Consider the following 20,937-nt stretch of genomic DNA (forward strand, 5'->3'; position numbering starts at 1 on the left):
GTGAAAATGGCTTGGCTCTTATGAAATGATGATTATACGAGATCCCTTTATTCCTTAATGTTTTCATTTGACAGAATAGTCAACCTTGTATTGGTCCTCAAATTTGGGGGTAGTGGAGTGGGGTTTAGCCTGTGGGGTGGAGAATGGGGAGCCACTGGCCTAGAACCCAGAACCCAGGTGTCCCCAGGCTGGACTGCGGCTCCGTGGAGAGCTGCTGGGGTTCTGCCTCCTCCGCCGTGGAGCTGTGTTCTTTGTGCCCCTCTGAGGGCCACTGGCTCCAAGTCACAGAGACAGGAGACTATTTCTGTGCTTTGGTTGAGCATCTCAGAGAGAGCCACCGTCCTCACTCTTCCCGGATCCTGCCAGCTCTACCGTCTGGCCCTCCTGCAGGGAGTTGTGTGCCTGAGAAGAAAGGCTCCTGTCCGCCTTTGTCATGACTGAAGGTCAGGGCCAGGCCACTGCTGAGGCTAGCACAGCCCTAGGCATCCACATGGGAGGATGGAGAGGGGAAAAGCACCGGGCTCCTTGTGTCAAAGAAGGGAACAAAAGGAGAAATCGGAAACAGACTGGGAATTGTCATTCACGAAAGGGCCTGCCTGCTTAATCCCAGTCTTTTCAGCCTGGAAGACTTCAGATTAAAGAGATCTTGATGAATGGGGACCATAGCGATACATTACTTCAGAGAGCACCTCACTGTCGGCTGAGGGTGGCCCCGGAGCAGAGGCCTATGGGCCTCTTAGATCCTGCCCCTCGACTGCAGCGTTCCTTGAAGTCTTTATGGAATTTAATTACTGCGAGATGCTCTTGGAGGAAGAAAGGTTTCTGTGGCTGTATTAGTCCGGGTTCTCCAGAGAAACAGAACAAAAAAGTGTGTGTGTGTCTGTATGTGAACACACACACACACATTACTATATATGAAGAGATTTTAAAGAATCAGCTCATGCAATTACGGTTATAGACAAGTCCTAAAATCTACAGGATGAGCTAGCCGGTCCAAAGGCCTGGGGCCCGGGAGGACCAGTAGTGCAGTACACACCCAGTCCAAGGGCCCCCGGGCTTGAGACCTAGGAAGAGCTGATGTTCCTGTTTGAGTCCAAGGGCGGGAAAAGGCCGATGTCCCAGTTTGAAAGCAGTCGGGCAGGACCAATCCTCCGTTACTTGGGGAAGGAGCAACCTGTGTGTTCCGTGCGGGCCTTCAACTGATTGGATGCGGCCCACCCACTTTAGGGAGAGCAATCTGCTTTATTCAGTTTCCCATTTAAATGTGAACCCCAGAAACAGCCAGAATGGTGTCTGACCAAATATCTGGGCACTTGGCAGCCCAGTCAAGGTGACACATAAAATTAACCGTCGCCGTGGTCAGAGGAATGTGGGAGAGTCTCTGTACTGTAAGTCTGTCTTTGACCCGCCAGAGTATGTTAGTGCGCTGAAGGTTCTGAGTTTCACAGTAACGAAATCCGTCTGACTTGTCCACCCAAATGTTTGCCCTGTTTTTGGACAATGGTACCTTTTTTTGGCAGAAAGGGCATGGGGAAGAGGCAAGATACCCCATGGAACTGGGTTCACGCTGCCCTGGAGACGGCAAATGGGACCTCCCTGGTCCTCAGAACTTCCTCCGCCGTGACCGCCATCCCTGAAAATACTGGGTTTTGGCTTCTCAGGCCTCCCCTCCCTGCTGTCTGCTGTGCCGGGCCGGCTGCAGGAAGGTGGCCTGTCCCCGACGGGCACTCTCTGCCTGCCGAAGCCTCCTTGTGCCGTCATGGTCACGCTGCATCCCAGAAGGACTTGAGAGAGGACTTTCGGAGAGCTGCTAATTAGGCCACATGTACGGGGCTTATGTGAGTAGTGCCTGCCCGTTGCTGAGCGCTTAGTATACCTGAGCTTATGTAAGCTGAGTTAGGAACTGGTATCTCATTTTACAGACCAAGAAACAGGCACACATTGTTTCCATGACCTTCTAGCACATGGGAAGGAAGGATTTGAACCTGGGTCTGCTACCACCCTACCGCCCCGATTCCCTCTGTGTGACTGGGGAAACCGTTAGGAGCAAAGGAAGCAGAGGCCTCGCCCAGCATGTACTTTGAAATTGAACAGTTTATTTGAAAGCCCTTAACTGACAAGATGCTTTCTGATGGTAAAAGAGAAAATTGGAGAGATTAGAGAACGGGAGGAAGCATAATGCCAGTTAGGAAAGAGAGACTCAGCATGTTTATAAAATATGCTCACATTCCAGAGGGAAAGCAAGAGGACATCGGCTTAGGGTGTCCAGGGCCGTCATCCCCTTGCTGGTCCCTGAGAGCGCCAGAGGGACGGAGGTGGTGACAGGCAGCAGGACTTCTGGTCCAGCAGTGGTGTGACCTCAAGTGTCCGGCATGCTGTGTGCCTGTCCGCTCAGCGAGCAGGGTTGCTGCATGCTGTTTTGCGCGGGGGTGTTCCACAGAGGAAGAGAAGTGTGTGCACGTGTGAGTGGCTGTGTCTCTTCAGCAGCCACTGCTCATCAGGGGCCCGGCTCCGGCTACAGAGGCGCCCGAGAGCCGTGTGTCTGCACGTGTGTGTGCGCATCACCTGAAAGGTGCACCTGCATCACATAGTGCTTGGAAACTATTTATATTCCATCACAGTGTAGTTGTAGCTAATATGATATGATATATGATGACATGATTGAAGTGATATTCTTGTTAGTCATCTGTCTCTCCAACTAGACTAAGAACTGACTGAGGTCAGGGACCTTATTTTCATTGTCAGACAGTGTCCGGAACATCACCCAATAAATACTATGAGTAAAGGAACGAACGGACAGACCACCAGGGCACTGTGGTAAGTGCCCTGCATCTCACGCCTTCCCGTGAACTGGGCCCCACTGACAGGGTCCTCGGGAAACCACAGTGAGCCGTCCGAGCCTCCTTCACCGCCCCTCCTCTCCTCCTCCCTCTTCTCCCTTTCTCCTTCCTCCCTTTTCCCTCCCCTCCTCCTCCCGACCCCCTCCTGCTCTCTCAGCACCCCCCCCCACTCTCCTCTTAGCACTGTGCTCAGAGTCATCTCTGGCTCCGCCCAGCCTCTTCAATATCCTTAATGATGATTCTGATTTTTTTTCTAAGAGACAAAGTCATCTGAAACCAAAGCATATGAGCTGGTTTGTTGGCCAAGTTAGTCACTAACCCAGAGATGATAAATGAGGTGTAGTGATCAGACGAACATTTCTGAATACTAGTAACATGAATATTTTTCGAAGAGGGCCCAGTGCCCAGAGGCTTCCTTGTGAGGGAGTTTGGGAGCGTCTCCTTGGGCTCGGAGTTCGTGGGCGCAACCCTCAGAGAGGGCAGAGGGAGGGTCTGGTAGTTTCTCCTAGTGAACCTGGAGGTGAGGCATCGGTGAATGTCCGCAAACAGATCAGAGAGGGAAATGGACAAAGCCTGGAATCTTCCGGCACCTGCTGTGGGCAGGTCCGTAAACCACCCTTCGTATGCTCCTCTGCTAAGGCTTCTCTTAGCAGTCCCTTCTCTTCCCTCCACGTCACTGTCACTGTGGGACCTTGGCAGGGAGCCCTCCCACCACCCTTCTCTGCTCGAACGCCATCCTGCCCTTGGAAGGGCGTCTCATTCCATCCTGTGCTGCCTGCTGCTCAGGGGAGCGGCTTTTCAGGAGGCCGGGCCCTTCTGTGATGGAGGCACTGGCCTCCGCAGGGGCTGGCCCTGCTCCCGGGGTGGTGGACTGGGACGGAGTGGCTCCCTGATTACGTGCTGGGCAGGCTCCTCGTTCTGTCCCGAGCTTCAAGGGCTCTTCCTGGGGCCCCAGGTGCTGAGCTGGGTTTGGAGCCGCTGCCCCTGCTGCTCTCTCACCGCTTCACACAGAGCCAGGCACCCGCCCACGTCGTCACACACACATTCCGCGCCTCATCGGTGCAACTTTTGTGTACAAATTATTTGGAATGTTTTGGATGTAAGTAACTCATTGGATTTAAAATAGGCTGTGATTTCTTGGAAATCATCAAGGCAACTTAGAAATTCTTACTAACAAAATCTAACCTACCAGCTGTTTTCAGATGTTGATGAAATGTTCATGAACACACCATAAATAAAGCGAGTTGACATGTTATGCTTTGAGGACATTTAAGTAAACATTAACATTTTGACATTGCTTTTTTATGTTTATAGATTAATATTTTGTGTATGTCCCACACATGAAGGTTTTTGGGAAAAGTCACAGGCCAGAGGCTCTGTGTACATAGAGCTTCATGGACAAACCACCCCAGTTCCAGCCGTGGCAATGGCCAGGTAGGGAGGGAGCGGGAGGGGGAGGGGAGAAGGAGGAGGTGTTGGCCGATGACGGCCAGGGTCTCCGTGAGCTGAGAGCCGGCTGGTGTGGCAGCTGGTGTGGCGAGCGGGGCCGTGGCTAGGAGTCCCAGCCAGGTTCTGGGCTCTTCATGAGGTCGTTAACTGAATCTGTAAAAGGGCTTCCGAACTGCATTCTGTCACCTGGAGTACCTCTCCCCTAACTCTCCATATACCCACTAAGCTCTGCCTGCAACCTTCATTCAAGACTCAAACGCCATCTTAATGAAAATGGTGCCCCATCCTTTTCTAACATAAGATGCAGCGTTAAGAAGCCAACCCTGGCCAGCGTGGCTCCGTTGGTTGGGCGTCGTCCCACAAAGGGAAGAGTTGCCAGTTCAATTCCTGGTCAGAGCACCTGCCTGGGTTGTGGGTTTGGTCCCCTGTCAGGGCTCAGGGCTCATAGGAGAGGCAACTGATCGGTGCATCTCACATCAATGTTTCTCTCCCTGTCTTTCTCCCTCCCTTCTCCCCTCTTTAAAAATAAATAAATGAAGTATTCTTTAAAGGAGACATGAAAGCTGTGAAAACAAAGCAGGGTAAAGGATGGGGAGTGTCCTGTCATGTGCTAATTCACTGACGGGCACGTGGTCTGGCTGGACCGCCCCCTGAGGGCCAGGATTGCATTGTTCACCACGCCGTCTCCAGCGTTGGCACCTAGTAATTCTGTGCAGCAAATAATGTTGGCTCTGTGAATGAGTGGATGAATGGAGCTTTGCCCCGCCCGCCCCCAGTGGCTGTTGGGAGAATCTGGTGAGAAGAAGTTGCCTGCTTCAGACGTGCCAGTGGCCCAGGAGTCAGACACATTTTCTGCTTGCAAACGGCTTTCCAGATGTTTACTGCACGGCTCCCGGGACAGTGGTTCTCAAACTTCCAGTGGGGGAACAGTCACTTGGAGAGCATATCATAGTGCAGGTTGAAGCCCAGAGATTCTGATTCGGCAGGTCTGGGGTACAGCCCGGGCATCCGAATTCACAGACCTTGCAGGTGGTACTGATGCTGCTGGTCCCCACACTGTCCTGGGAGAGGCCCTCGCCAAGAACTGATAACTATCACTTCTTGTTGCAAATAGGGCATAAACCTGGAGCCCACGGACTGTCTCAAGGTGGAATGCGGTGTGACCCAGGAGTCCATATACCCTCCTGTGACCCAGAAGTCCATGGTTCCAAAGCTGGTAAAAGAGTGGGGACTGGGGCCACCCCTCTCTGTGTTTGAGGGCCCGAGAGCCAGCATGGCGCAGAGCCACCACCTTGACTCTGGTTTGGGCACCCTTAGGTGCAGGACTTCTGGTTTTCTCATTTCTTTTTATTTGGAGCTTCGGGCCACACAGGCTGCCCAGCACACGTCAGGTCCTGCAGAACCATGCAGCCCGGTTCACACTCAGCCTGAAGCCTGGGTTGCTGAGCAGCGATAGGGGCAGGAGTCAGTCTGGGTGCCTCCAGGAGGGCAGGCTTACCACGCTGCTGCCTGAAGACCTTGGAACAGGGCACAGAGGTGCTGGCATTGGAGGCAGGGCGTGAAGCCAGTAAGTCCAGCAGGGCTTGGGGCTGCCAGTTTGCTACTTCCCTGAAGTGGGACGGGACCTCCCAGCTGGATCTGCTTAAACCGAGCTGCCTGTGAATTCCCCTGGTGCGGCCCCTGGGGCAGTGCCTGTCGATGCCAGATGGCAGGCCCTGGCTCCCCAGCCCTCTGACGGACACCAGGCAGCCCTTAGGTGTGCAGGTCACACAAGCACACTGGCAGCCTGCGAGGACAGTGTATCAGCCTCACATCTCAGAGCAGACTCGGGACCTTGAGTCACCAGGCTGGCAGTTGCCTTGAGTCATCTGGTCCCACTCATTGGTTCATTCCTTTGTTCATTCCTTTGTTCATTCCCCAGAAAGGTATTAGGCACCTTCTTTGAGGTCACGGCGATGAATAAGGCAGTCCCCATCCTCAAGGAACTTAACTGATAAGTGACGCCCTAAAGCACAAGAAGTGTAGAGAGCGGTGAGCTCCCCCCGAGCCTGGCACTCAGCAGGTGCTATGCTCCGTCAGTGTCTCTGAATGAGCAGGTGCTGGGGGAGCATCGGGACACGGTGAGAATGGCCAGGGAAGGTTTCTTCATGAAGGAGGAGGGGAACCAGAGAGAAAGCGTGAGGTCATCGAATATTTGCAGAACAACACAAAATTTGGTGTGAGTGGCAGTGTTCATTGAGCATGTAGCTCTAACCTGGCAAGGCTCTGAATGTGGCTCACATGCCATCTCTTTAACCCTTTGTGACGGGTCCTGTGGCTGTCACTCCCGTCTTACAGTTGCGTGGCCTGAGGCCCAGAGAGGGCAGCTAATGCTCCAGGCCATGCAGGGACCAAGGACGGAGCCAGGTGTCCAGCCAGTCCCTGGCCGGCACTTGACCCATCTGGGCCTCAATCACTCAGTCTGTAAAATGGGACTCCCAGGCTTCCCTTGCAGCTTTCTTGGAGGGATGAAGAAAGCTGTGCATGAGTGCATGTGGAAAACCTGTGCAAAGGTTGCAAGGTTCACCAGAAACTTGGTTACTTTGAGGAGTCTGTCTAGGAGACCAAGGGTTAGAGGAGACAGAACAACATACCGGTCACGGGCTCACTTATTGGGCCTGTAATGCAGAAAGGTTAACCAACAGGGAACCTCAAGGGGAAGGAGCTGGTGGGAGCTCGGTTTGAAAGGGGAAGGAGAAGCTGAGGCTGGTGTTCTTGGAGTAGGGGTGCTGTTTGTCTGCGGTAGACACTCCCCCTTGCACCCCTCTCCCCTCGGGGGAGAAGGACACTGTGGCGACAGGCTTCCTCCTTAATACACCTAGTACGTTTTATCTCCGCAGGCTTCTTGCAGACTCGGTTTAAAGATCTCAGCTCAATACCATTAGTGTATCTCTGCAGAGGGCCCTTTGTAAAATTGATTAGGAAGTGGGCTTTGCATGCGGGATGGGGGGTGAGGCGGGACCTAATCGCATTTGAGCACTAGATGCTATCTCATTCCCTGCGTCTGCCCACTGGCTTGGGGACCTCCCGGGGAGCCAGGGCCCCTAATTTGGTTTGCGAATACATTAGCCCAACAAGCTAAGGGGGCTCCTTTAGGGAGTGAGTTTTGGGGGGGGCCGGTGGGAAGGCTGAGGAAATGAAGAAAGGGTACTTTCTGCACACATTCTGGGTGAGAGCTGGACCCTAGATCACTGAGGAGTGCATTTCTGATGGTTTTGCCCATCCACGAGAATGAAGCAGGCTTTTAAGGGGACTTGCCGTCGTACAGCCTGTCATTTACCAGTGCCTGTATGTATACTGCTTCATGTTTCAGCCTTAAAATAAGTAATGTTACATGTGTAATAAAAAACCAAGCAGTACCAGAGTGTAGGCAATGGCCTTATGTTAGTCATTCCTTCTCCCCTAACCCCCGGTCCCCTAGACAGACTCCCCGGAGTCACCACCATTACACGATTCCTGTGACTCTTGGGTCTTTGCACAGATTTTCCATTCACATTCACGCACAGCTTTCTTCATCCCTCCCAGAAACCCACAAGGACAGCCGGAGTGTCCCTTTTTACGGAGGGAGACACTGTGGTTTACATCGGCTAAGCCAGTTGGTGTATGGCAGGGCCAGGCCCCAAACTGTCCGTGGTCTGGCTCCAGTCCTGGAGTCTTCCCGCGCCCTCCTGTGCCCTACCTGAAGAGGGCGGGCTGCTCAAAGCTGAACAAGACGCACCTGGATTCTGACTTCCCCAGCTCCTTTCCTGGGTCCATTTACGTGCTATCATTTTGTCTGCTTACACCGAAGCATCCTCAAAACAGAATGGAAGCTTCCAAGGGCATCTTTGTTCAGACCCTCCTTCAATTCAACAGCTCTCGTGAGTAGAGTCCTTGACTGCTTATTAGAACCTCACCGGTGGCCCCTTCTGCCCTCTTCCCGACCAGGCGCATTTTGGGGGTCGCGTGGGTGCCAGTCAGTGGCTATGCACACTGCAAAATGAGGGTGGCATCAGAACCTGGGGTCAGTGCCAAGCTTCACTACAGATAATGATAGTGCCACCCTCATAAGGCTCCTGGGAGGTCTGAACGAGGTGATGTCATGGCAACTGGCACGTGGTAAGGTCTCAGTTAATATGAACAATTATTGGTGTTACTAGCTAATAAACTAGTAATTCATTATTCATCCATTCTGTGTAAGTTAGGTCAACCAGAATATAAGAATAATATTATTTTAAATTATTGTAGCACTTTTAAATGGCTAATATTTTTAAAAATATTATCGTATTTACATAATGAAATAGCATTGTTTTAGATAGAATTAGTGCAATGCCAGTCATACTGGAGATGCTTGATACATGTGATTTCTCATTTTTGTTCCTTTCCCTTTACCAGCTTTGCATCAGGTCTTGGTTCTCTTTTATCCATGTTCTGAGTTTAATTTCTGTGAAGTGAACCGACGTTAATTCCCACTCAACACATTTACTGGGCACCTGCTGTTTGCTTGGCACTGTGCCAGGTGCCTGGGGGGGCCATGAAGGCCACTACAGGCCACAGCTTCTGCCATCTGAGAACAGGAGGATCCCTTGCTGTCTAAGCTGTTTGGGGGTTTGGGGATTTGGGGAGTGCCAGTCGGGTGAAGGGACAGACGTGACCTAATGCTCTCCAGTACCTCAGTGTCCCCTTGTGAGCTAGGCTACCGCCCTCTTTGTTGCTTGGTGTTTGGAAGATGTTGGACAACCTGGCTGATGTGATTTAAGTTTTGTGGAGTCTGAAAGGGCCCAGCCCCTTTCTTCTTCACACAGGCCTCTCCCCATCACTGAGTGCTCTGCACCCCACTGTGCCCACTGCAGGTGCCTGCACTCAGGGCTGCAGGCACTGGGAGGCAGACCTGGGGACCTCCATCCTTTCAGCCCCCCTACCCTGAACTGCAGCCTGTCCCCCTACAAGTTACACATTCCAACAGTTCTTCATCCCAACCCCATCCTCTCCCCACAAGGAAGGTTTTGTTGGGACCAGAAGACCTCAGCCCCAGTACTGTAGTAAAACCAGGATTACATAACAGCTGCTGGATTACAGGGGGATTACTAACTTTGCTTAAAGATTTTCCATTTGCGCAAGGATTAGATGCGGGGTTCCTTTAAATAGATAGCTTTGCTAATGTACTGCAAAGAAAGGGTGGGTGGGAGAAAGGGAGGTGGACAGGACTGGGAAACAGACTGCTACAGGAAGGGCGTTTTACCCCTCAGGGCCTCAGTGTCCTTGTCGGTGACCGTAAAAAGCGGCTGCCCTGCCCAGCCCCTGCGTTTCCGGCACCACAACGCAGCGTGTAACTGACTGCCCCGCTGATCCAAGGTGGCAGGGGCTCCGACTGCGGGGCCTTTGGCATCAGGTGGGGCCGTGTGACGGACCAGCCAGCCTCTCGCATGGTCCAGGATCGCTGCAGCTGCAGAGTTCCAGTTCCAAATTCCTTGCTGTGGCGCCCAAGGATTTTCCAACTGGTCCTGGCTCACCTCCCCATTGGGACCACCTGCCTATCCTCACCTGAGGTCTTCCTGGCCCTGCCCCCTGCCACGAGCACCTGTGGTCCCAGAATACCTTGGCACTTCCCTGGGTGTGTATCTCTGAGATTTATACCTGTTGGTCCTGGCTTCCTGGAAAACCACTCCACACCCACTCCCTTTATTGGCCTGGTTAGCAAGCCTTACTTGTCCTTCAAGACACCCCAGCCCCTGACTGGGGAGCTCAGCTGATTAGAGCATGTCTGCATAAGCCAAGTTTTCGGATTTGATCCCCAGTCAGGCTCATACAAGAATCAGCCAATGAGTGCATAGCTAAGTGGCTCAATGAATCAAAGTTTCTCTCCCTCTCTCAAATCAATAAATAAGGAAAGTTTTTTAAAAGATTGCCCAGACTCCTCCTCTTCCAGGAAGTCTTCCCTGACCTTCTCCTAAGGAGGGTTAGATACGCCTCTCTCTGCCTCAGAAATTCCTGTGAATATGTATATGTGACTCTACCATCACACTACAGCCACGTGGTTGTGATTATCTCGCTGTATCTGCCGCGACCTGCCGAACTGAGGGGCGAGGTCCCCATTGTGCTGAACTCAGTAACTGTGTGGTAAATGCAATGAAATGAGAGGAACTGCTTTTTATATGAGATAACTGTGCTTCCTGACCAGGTGCACAGAGCACGCCACCTCCCAGGAGGCAAATGTCATGTCCTTAAGTGCAAAACCTTAGTGCTAGATCACAGGCGTCCAAGTAAATCCTGGCTGTGCCCCAGCTGTGGAACCAAATGTCTTTGCCCCTCAGTTTCCCCACCTGTAAAATGGAATCTTAGTAGTTCTCTGATCTCTTGGGGTTGCTGTGAAGACAAAATGAGTTAGTCTGTGTGTTGAACTTAGAACAGTGCCTGGACATAGTCCCATGTTTGGTAACAGATTTTTTTTTTGAGGGCCCTGGATTCCACAGGCCCTGGACGCCCCCTCCCAGGCCTTCAGTGTCCCCAGCTTGCTGAGCTGGCTGTTTCTCTCTCCAATGAACTTTCTCACGTCCCTGCCCTCCCCAGCCAGGCAGCACAGAAATAATCCAATTTTACTTGATTATTAGTCATTACTTTCTGCTGCCGTTTTGTTTATTACCTGTTTTTAAGCATTCTAGATTTAATTGAGTTGATTGATTTGCACAACTGCTGATTGGAAGGATACACTCTGTAACCCTCTCCTCCCACACCCTCCCCCAGAGACACCTGGGACTGACTGCAGGGTCCAGGGCTCCTGTCCCAGAGGTACGGTGGTGTGGTGGGTGGGCTGGTCACCCAGTGCCTGGCCCTGACTGGCTCAGTGACCCGGGCCAGTTCCTTATCCTCCCGGAGCCTGAGGTCTTCATCTGTAAAAAGAGGATTGAACTAAATGAGTTACGATCTCTTCCGGCCCTAAAATTCTATGAAACTCTACATCTAAGCTCCCCTGGTATCCCCTAGTGTTTTTAAATTCTATTTTATTGATTATGCTATTACAGTTGTCCTAATTTTTCCCCCTTTGCCCCCTTCACCCAACACAACCCACTCCCTCAGGCCATCCCCCCATCATCATGGGTCATGTATGTAGGTTCTTTGGCTATTCCACTTCCTATACTGTACTTTGCATACCCATGGCTATTCAGTAACTACCCATTTGTATTTCTTAATCCCCTCTCCGCTTCCCTCTCCCCCCCCGCCCACCCATCTGGCAACCATCAAAACCTCCATATCCATGATTCTGTCTCTGTTCCACTTGTTTGCTTAGTTTGTGTTACACATTCAATTTTTCATAGATTTATTGCCATTTTATTGTTCATAGTTTTGTTGTTCTTTTTATTAAACAAATCTCACTAACATTTCATATGATATGCTTTGGTAATGATGACCTCTTTTAGTTTTTTCTTGTCTGGGAAGCTCTTTATCTGCCCTTCAATTCTAAATGATACCTTTGCTGGGCAAAGCAAACTTGACTGTAGGTCCCCGCTTTTCATTACTTTGAATATGGCCAATCCCTTCTGGCCTGCAAAGTTTCTTATGAGAAATCAGCTGACAGTCTTACGGGAACTCCTTTGTAGGTAACTAACTGCTTTTCTCTTGCTGCTTTTAAGATTCTCTCTTATCTTTAACCTTTGGCACTTTAATTATGATGTGTCTTGGAGTGGGTCTCTTTGCATTCCTCTGGTTTGTGACTTTCTGTACTTCCTGGACTTACGTGTCTTTCCTTCACCAAATTAGGGAACTTTTCTTTCATTATTTTTCAAATAGATTTTCTACTTCTCACTATTTTTCCCCCTTCTGGTGCCCTATGATGTAAATGTTGAAAAGCATGAAGTTGTCTCATAGGCTGCTTACACTATCCTTATTTTTTTTTAATTTTTTTCCTCTTGTTCCAATTGCTTGATTTTTTTCTTCCTTATGTTCCAAATCATTGATTTGATTCTCAGCTTCATCCACTCTACTGTTGTTTTCCTGTAAATTAGTCTTTATTTCAATTAGTGAATTCTTCATTTCTGATGATCTTTTTTATGTTGCTGAAACCCTCACTAATACCCCAGAGCGTCCATATAATTAGTGTTTTGAACTCTGCATCTGATCGATTGCTTATCTTTGTTGTGTTTAGTGTAGAAGTTTTGATCTGTTTTTTTTTTTTTTAATTTGGGCCATGTTTCTTTGTCTCCTCATTTTGGCAGCCTCTCTGCATTGTTTCTGTGTATTAGGTAGAGCTCCTAAGACTCTTTGTCTTAGTAGTATGGCCTAATGTAGTAAGTGTCCTATACAGTCCAGTGGCACAGCCCTCACTATCAACCAAGCTGAGTACTTGAGGTGCACCCTTGGTGTGGCCTGAGTACTCCCTCCTCTTGTAGTTGAGCCTTGATTATTGTTGTAAGGTCAATGGGAGGAATTTACCCAGCTGCAAGGACTGGCTATGATCATTGACCATCCACCTCTGCTCTCCATGGAGTGCCAGCTGTGGAAGGGCAGGATAGTGGTGCTCCAACGAGGTCTACAGCTATCCACTGGGTCCCCAGGCTCTGGAGTTCCCAGATGGTGAAGGCCAAGGTCAGTCCTGACCTGTATTTTAGCCAGGGCCACCCTGCCTAGGCTATAAAGCAATTTGAGATGGCCATTACTTGTGCTGGGCTTGGCAATTCCCAGGCAAAGCCAAATTCTGAATCTAGACTGGCTGCTGCTAGTGCCATGCCTGTGGCCACTTAGCAAGAGTTGGGGGCTGGGGTCCTCACTGAAGGGGGCTGTTGTTTCTTTGAGAGGATTTAGGAAGTTCTGAAGGGTAAACCAAGATCAGCCATTCACATGAAAAAGTCTCTGTTAACAACTTGAGTGGGCCCATAAGTTGGGTGGGACAGAGTCTCAGGGGATCTCCAGGGTGGAGCGAACAGTGTTAGCCAGGTTGATGGATACTCAAATATGGCACCTGCCTGTCAGCTCTGTGGCTCTGTTATGGGGGGAGGTTCATAAAAGGGATGATGGTTTCTGCCCACCTTTCTGTCTGGTGGAAAGCTGTCCCCCAGCTCTTGCCTTAATGCCAGACACCTCAGTTCCTTCTCATATGCCACTGATGCCTTTCAAGCCACTACCCCAGTTGCTGGAGCTCAGAGGGAGTGGGTCTGAGTAAGTCTATATGTGGATTTTTTAAGAGGAACTGCTTGGGACTCCAGAGGTTTATTCTACTGACTCAGTCCCCTCTGGTTTTTGAAGCCAGAAGTCATGGAGATTTATATTCCCATCACTGGAGCCCTGGGCTGGGGGGCCTGGTGTGGGGCTGGGATGCCTTGCTCCCGAGATAGCCCTCCCAAATTTTCATCCACCACATGTGGGTGTGGGACTAGCCCATCCACATCTCCTCCCCTCCTACCAGTCTGGATGGATGTGGTTTCTTTAACTCCATAGTTGTCAGACTTCCATTCAACTAAATTTCTGACAGTTCTGAGTGATGGCTGCTCTATAATTTAGCGGTAATTTTGATGTGGCTATGTGAGGTGAGCCGTGTTTACCTAGGCTGCCATCTTGACCGGAAGTCCCCTGTTGTGTGAATCATTCATTCATTCAGCACCACTGAGAGCTTTCTCTGTGCCCAGCACTTAGCCAGGTTTCGTGGGATCCAGATGTGAGTAAGACGAGGACCCTGCCTTCCGGGAGGTGATAGAGGGAGGCTGACAACAGCAAAGTCTAGTGTGTATAAGTTATGTGTGTTCTGAGTTCAGCAGGAGCCTCTAATTCTGGAAAGTTGTAGAGGGAGTGACATTTTGGTTTGGTCCAAACAATACAAACAAAACTGAACAGACTGTGGTGGGGGCAGAGACCTTTGTGAAGGCCACCCCTACATGCCAGGTACTGTGCTAAGTACTTTCTCCTCATTTTCTTGTTAATCCTTGTTCAGCCCTCTGAATAAGGGAATTTGATATTAATTTTATAGATGAAGTACTTGCAACTTGGAGAAACTAAGTGGCTTGCTTAAGTGAGCAGGGGAGATAGATGTTGAAATGAGGTCTGAACAATATCCAAATATATCTTCTTTATACCATATCATGTCATGTTACGCTATTAACTAATTTGAGAAATGTTTTCTAAAAATTCAGTCAATTTTCCAAGTATCACTTCTCTTTTCATTTTTGCACATTATCTTCCATACATACTCTTTTTATATTGTGTATATCTGTAGCCAGTGCAAAGGCCCCGGGGTAGTAATGCCCTAGGTGTATTTGGGGCAGAGCAAGGGGGCCAGTGTGCCTGGACATGGGGAGAAGGGTCAAAGGTGAAGTTGGAGAGGTAGCCAGGGCTGGTTGCAAAGATCTTTGCAGCCCGTGGAAGGGACTGGATTTTATTTCCAGTATGTTTTTCCACTTTCTTCCAATTCCCAGTGTTTCAATAACTACACAATCCAACCCAGTGGATATAGCATTATAAACCAACATTAAGCTTGTTTTCAACAGTATTTGTGTGTGCTTGTGGGTGTGGGGACAGATGTGTGTTTGAAGTGAATACTACAGGTCACATTTCCAGCGTGTGGCTATTTGCTTCTGATGAACTAATTACCTTCGGCTACACTGATAGGCGTGAGATAACCGGTTCACAGTGTCTGGTCATCTGTATGGCTCCAGACCACTAAGGCCACTGCACGACTGCTGTGGAGAGGGGAGAGGGCATTTCCAGGGCGCGCGCCCCACGTGTGCAAAGGAGCAGGGCTAAGGCGGAGCTCAGCCTGCGGAGGCCTCTGGCCTGAAGGGGGCGCTGGTGGTCAGGAAGAAGATGCTGCCTGAGGACAGCACCTGACTCACATGGCTCTTCACCTTCTCTTTTAGGAGCAAGGTTAGGGCTTTGAAAACTTTTCTAGTTAGGAAAAAAACAACCTTTTTATTAGAATAGTTTTGCATTTACAGAAAAATTGCAAAGATACTGCAGACAGTTTCACGTACCAGTGCCCGGTTTCCCCCTCATGAACTTCTTACACAGCTGTGGTATGTGGTCATAACGAAGACACGGATGTTGGTGTGTTACTATGAACTAAGCCCCACGCTTTACTCTGATTTCATTTCTTTTTTTCCACCAAGGCCTTTTCCTCTTCCAGGATCCACACCCCACATAGCATTTAGTTGTCCTGTCTCTTTAATCTCCTTTGGTCTGTGACAGTTTTTCAGACTTCCCTTATTTCGTGACCTTGAAATTCGGGAGGCAGCTGGCCAGGTAGTTTGCTTTTGCATACTTAAACTATTTCCCTTTGGAACTGTGATCTTGAGAGGCTGTGAAATGTTGAGGTCAAGCTCAGAACTCAGGAATCAGAGGGGGTTCAAATCTTGGTTCTGTCCCCAACCCACAAAGGGACATTGAACTAGGACCCCTTCCATCCTCAGCTCCTCCGCCCTCACTGGCAGGGAGACTTTTTAACCTCAGTCACCTGGACAGACGTGCAAGTGCTCAGCAACCTGGGTTCACTTTGGGTTTCCTTCGTGAGTGGACACCACCTAGTGGGACTGGTCACCCTGAAACCTTGTCCCCTTCCTCCCTAGCAGCCAGGGCTGTGAAATGCCAGCATGCGGATGGAGAGGACATGACAGCCTTGCAGGAGACTGACAGTTTGCCAAGCTTTTGAAAAATAGTGTCCTAATCAGATCCTCACAGTAACTCCACGAGGTAGCAAGATGGGTTATCACTGTTTTAGAGATGAAGAAACTGAGGCTCAGAGAAGGTCAGGGACCTGCTGAAGGTCATGGAGGAAGGAAGGTGCAGGAGCCAAGACTTGAACCTGGACTGGGAGAGCTCAGATTTGGGTGACTCCTCCTTGCCATGTAGTCTGACCCGAGCCGGCCAGTGGATAGGACGGGCAGCTCTGGGGTGGATGTGGGTGGAGAAGCCCTGCTCCTCAGATGTGGGGCTGGAGGAGGGGGGTCTGCCACGGGGGACAGGAGGATGGGTGTTGTGCTGGGCAGACACATCAGGGTGGGAAACTGGGGAGGTATGGATTCCTAGTCTTTACACGTCATATTGATCTCAGGTCATTGTATTACAGAAAGTGTTTCATTTTGTAATGCGGATTTTTTTCTTTAGGTGATTTCATTTTTAACCCTTGAGTTACCTGTGAAACCAACATGAACTAAAATCTTGTGACTGGTTCCCAGCTTCCCAGGTTAGCCTCAGGACTGACAGTCCTATTTGCTTCCCGATGGCCCCCTGTGTCACCTCCTGTAGCCTCTCTGGCGTAGGTCTAAGGCTGTCTCCATTTTCCAGAGAGGGCAGTAGAGGGACCGAGACCAGACAGGGCAAGTGTCTGTCTCAAGGACACATGGCCTCAGAGCTGGGGCAGAAGCCAAATCAGTTAGTTTCTAGGCTCTTTTGACCAGGTGTAATAAGAACTCAGAGGGCCTTGTACTATTTATTATTTCTTTAAAAACTGGAAATATAAAGTATAAAATTGCAATGCTGCCCTTGGAATGGGAGCTGGAAGGGTGTGTGTGTGTGTGTGTGTGTGTGTGTGTGTGTGTGTGAGAGAGAGAGAGAGAGAGACATTAGGTGAGTGTGTTAGAGCCAAAATTTACCTTCAGTCCCACCAAGACGCTGAGTCTGGAGGTGTGGGCAGTCCTTGTCAAAGGAGCCCCTGGGACCTGTGGCTGCCATTCCCTCACCATTGGGTGTCCCCACTTCATCCACTTTGAACTTTCTCCATTCAGGGCTCACAGGCCACCTGCACCCCCTCATAGCTCTGCACACAGATGACATCGCCCTGGCAGTTCCTCTGGTTCTAAGTGACATCTCTTCTGCCTGCCCCTGACATCGAGGTGTGTCAGATCTCTGGACAGCCCATTGTCTCACTGATCAGGCTGTGTTTGCCCCGCCCTTTCACCCTTTTCATCCTGGTGGCTGGACCTGGGTCACAGGTGTGCGTTCCCAGGTGGTCCAGAGAACAGCTTCTGGTCAGGCCTGCTGCTATCTTTGTTCATTTGGATGAGTACAACAAAATTCCATAAACCAGATGGCTTATAAACAACACAAATTTATTTCTCCCAGTTCTGGGGTCTGGGAAGTTCAAGATCATGGCCCCAGCAGATTCCATGTCTGATGAGGACCCAATTCCTGGTTCATAGACAGTGGTCTTCTCGCTCTGTCCTCATGTGGTGCAAGGTGGCGAGGGGGCTCTCGGGAGCCTCTTTTACCAATGCACTGATCCCATTAACAAGGGCTCCACCCTCGTGACCTAATCACCCTTAGAAGGCCCCGCCTCCTAACACCATCACCTAGGCCAGGGACAGGTTGCAGCACATGAACTTGGGTGAACACATTTGGTTCATGGCACCTGCCATCCTCTTTCTCTTTGAGTCCAGACCCACCAGGAGGAGGACAGAGGCCATTTCTCTTCTGCCACCTTTAGAGGCCAATCTGTCCAGGAAAGGGAAGAAGCAACCTTTAGGAGTTACCACACTTCTCCAGAGTCAGTCCTTGGTCTTCGTGGGGGGTGGGGGGCCCAGGGAAGCCCCGAGGGGCTGAACCCTCAGATGTGGGTGTCGGAATGGATTCGAGTTCAACGCTTCACCCTGTAACTTACCTGAGACACCGTGTGACCCACAACACTCAGCATCCTTATGCCTCCGTGGATTTTCCCATCTGTAAAATAGGACTGAAAATCCAGAGTTATCGTGAGGATTAACAAAGCTGATACATGTGAAGCACTTTGCACATGGTTAAGTGCTTAACGAGAAAGGAAATTTCACATTATCATTCCATTAACTAGTACAATTGCATTCATGTCTTTTTTCCTCCGAAGGGCTTCCATGTCTGTGTCCCCCTTACAACAAGCCAGTGCGATGGGGTGGTGGCTCTCGGGTCCAGTTCGCCCACATGCAGCATCTGAGAGGCAGGGGAGGGCAGTAAAGCCACCAAGGCCGCGCAACAAAGCAGCAGGGCTGCCGAGGCCTGACTGTGGGGCCCAGGGGCCCCCGGCTGAGTTAGGTGTGCGTCCAGTCGGGCGTACCTGCGGCCACGAGGGCGCGGCAGCAGCCCCGCCCCCCAGCTCTCCCTCGGCTCCTCCCTCCCCTCCTCAGGAGCAGCTGTCCTCCCACCACCCAGCCCTCGCTCTGACTTCCCAGGGAGCGGGGCCCCTAATTCTGTTTGGTACTGGTAGGGGGTGACTCTGCCTCTCAAGCCAGTGGCAGAGCTGGTGTCATTGCCAGCAGCATCTTGGTGGGATGAAGGTTGCATTAGTGAACAGTAATTAAAATGCAAAATAACATTTTGATCGAGCCAGCAGGCTGTTTATTTATCAGATCAATAGTCAAAATGCCCCATCTGGAGAAGTCAGCTTGATAAGTGACAGTTTTTCCAAGGACAAGCCTAGTGAATCCAGTGCCCCATCCCCGACAGCCCAGGGCAGGCCAGGAGCCTGGGACTGCCCCCCTTTTCCGCTCCCTGCTTTTCCACATTTTCTTCTTCGATCCAGTTCCTAGAGGAGATGACAGAGACCCAAACTGCCAGGCCCTCCTTGCTGTGGCTGGAAGGACCTGCACCTATAAGAGCTCAGGAATAACAGTTGACAGCTCGTGTTTACCAAGCACTTCCGGTGTGCCGGTGCTGCTGGGGGGTGCTCCCCATTTATTGTGTCATGCAATCCTTGAAAAACTCTATGAGGATTGGCAACTTTATATTACAAATTCCGCGCGTGAAGACACTGAGGCGTGGAGAGGTTGAGCAACCGGTTGCACAAGGAGTAAGTGACAAAGACAGGGCTCCAGTCCACGGGACTGGGGCCCAGAACCCTTGTGCCTGGGTCCTCTCCTGACCCCTCTCCAGAGAGCAGGGAACAGCGGTGGGCCCTTTCTCTTACACGGAGTCAGGGTTCTGGCTCTGTTTTTCGAAACCCACTTTCTACAGGTTTTCATAAATTACACTGATTCTTGTGTTAAGCAGGGGTGTCCAACCTTTTGGCGTCTCCGGTCCGCACTGGAAGAAGAGTTGCCTTGGGCCACACCTTGAATACACACACACTAATGAAAACTGATGGGCAAAAAAGGGTTTTAAGTAAGTTTAGGATTTTGTGTTGGGCCGCATTCATAGCCGTCCTGGGCCGTGTGCGGCCCACAGGCCACAGGTTGGACACCCCTGTCAGTTAAAGTGTCTTTTGTAATATTTCAAAACCAGATTTCTTGATACATGGGTCTCAGACTCTAGCCCTTACAAATCACTTCCAAACACATTACATGGTTTTGGATTCATGCATCTTCTGTAACGTCTTAAACCAACATTAGCAGGATTCAATGGGAACTGGTGGTGAGGCTGACCCTGCAGGTTCTTCAGTGGGGACTGTGGGACTCAGGCCTCTGGGCTCTGTTCTTAGGCACTGGCTGACGCCCTTGCTCTGACACTGGTCCTGTCCTGTGGCTCAGGCTGTGACTGTCACATCCTAAGTAGGTGTTGGGCTTGAGGACTCTTATCCCACCCAACTCTCAGACCTCCTCATTTCTTGTTCAAATATTCACTATTGGGGCCTGGAAGTGCTCCGGACCATGCAGAGCAGCAGAAGACAGAGCGGGCCCAGCCCTGCCCTCCTCCCAGGGACAGAGGCCTCAGGGTGGGAGCTACTACCAAGAAACAGCCCTGGGGCCGTGTGGCTGGCACAGAGTACCACGGAGACAGTGGGCAGAGGACAGCACCGCAGAGGTGGGGGCAGGCCCCGAAGGCCTTCCCAGCTACAGTCAGGACTCCTGCTTTCCGGTGGGAAGCCCTGGCTATTGTGAGCAGAGGAGCGTTGTGACTAAGTCTATCTTTGCTTTGTAACTCACTCCAGCACTTTCTGGCTCTGTGACCCCTGCCAAGATATTTTGGCCCTCTGGGCCTCAGTTTCCTAATCTGTAAAATGGGGAAAATGTTGAAGAACCTACTTCAACAGGTCATTGGAAGGAATCAGTGACTGAGTGCATGTAGTTCCATGCCCAGCACACAGTGAGGCCTTTATCATCACACTGTCACCCACATTGCCAAGGTCAGAAGCAGGTTCCCAGGTGGCTGCAGCACCAGGCCCTCACCTGTTCATCCGAGTTAAGATGTCTCTTTGTCATCCACCCAGAGACCAAAAATCTGATTCGGGAAGAGGAATGATTGACTCAAGTGTCCTGTGTCATCTCTGCTGTGCATAAGGCTACACAGAAAGGGCCACAGCCATGACCAGGTGCTGGATGGAAGGGTTGTCCCCCTCATTGGTTCTGTCCTGCACACTGGCCCGTGGGAACACACACAGGGAAGCAGTGGGAAGGCCCACCAGATCACGAATTCGTCTGGAGTGGCACTGACAGGAGCATAGTGTCTGGGGTGAGGGAGGTGTCAGCACTATCTGCTCTGGCTGGTCGGCGCTCACCTGAAGGGCTGTGCTAGTTCTTAGCTCTTCTGGAGGAGGAGTGGACGGAGTGGACGGAGTGGACTGTTATCTTGCAGGAGGGCTCATGTCCTGGGTGAGGAGAGGAAGCCCCTCCAGCAATCCCGGGGGCTTAGCATTGTTGTGCAGGTCCTGAGGGAGAGAGTTGTGTAAACTGCACTGGAAGCGCCAGAGGGAAGAAATATTTGCCTCTTGACAAGAGTTTTGTTGTTTTGTTTTGTTTTGTCTTGT

At 50.7% G+C, this 20,937-nt stretch overlaps 1 protein-coding gene across 11 annotated transcripts in view; it reads left to right on the forward strand.

Annotated features, from left to right (window-relative positions):
• The window catches only part of ESRRB (estrogen related receptor beta), a 172,645-nt gene that overhangs the window by 86,761 nt on the left and 64,947 nt on the right, over positions 1-20,937 (forward strand). Inside the window, exon 1 of one of the 11 annotated variants that reach the window (XM_037145235.2) lies at positions 8,175-8,188. The exons of the other annotated variants lie outside the window; for them this stretch is intronic. The gene's annotated coding sequence lies outside the window, so the exon portion shown is untranslated. Of the gene's footprint in view, positions 1-8,174; positions 8,189-20,937 lie in introns of those variants that run through there. 11 annotated transcript variants of the gene reach the window in all.

This window comes from Artibeus jamaicensis, unplaced genomic scaffold (genome assembly GCF_021234435.1).
Source record: "Artibeus jamaicensis isolate MK-2021 breed Jamaican fruit bat unplaced genomic scaffold, CSHL_Jam_final contig_851, whole genome shotgun sequence".
Taxonomy (NCBI): Eukaryota; Metazoa; Chordata; class Mammalia; order Chiroptera; family Phyllostomidae; genus Artibeus; species Artibeus jamaicensis.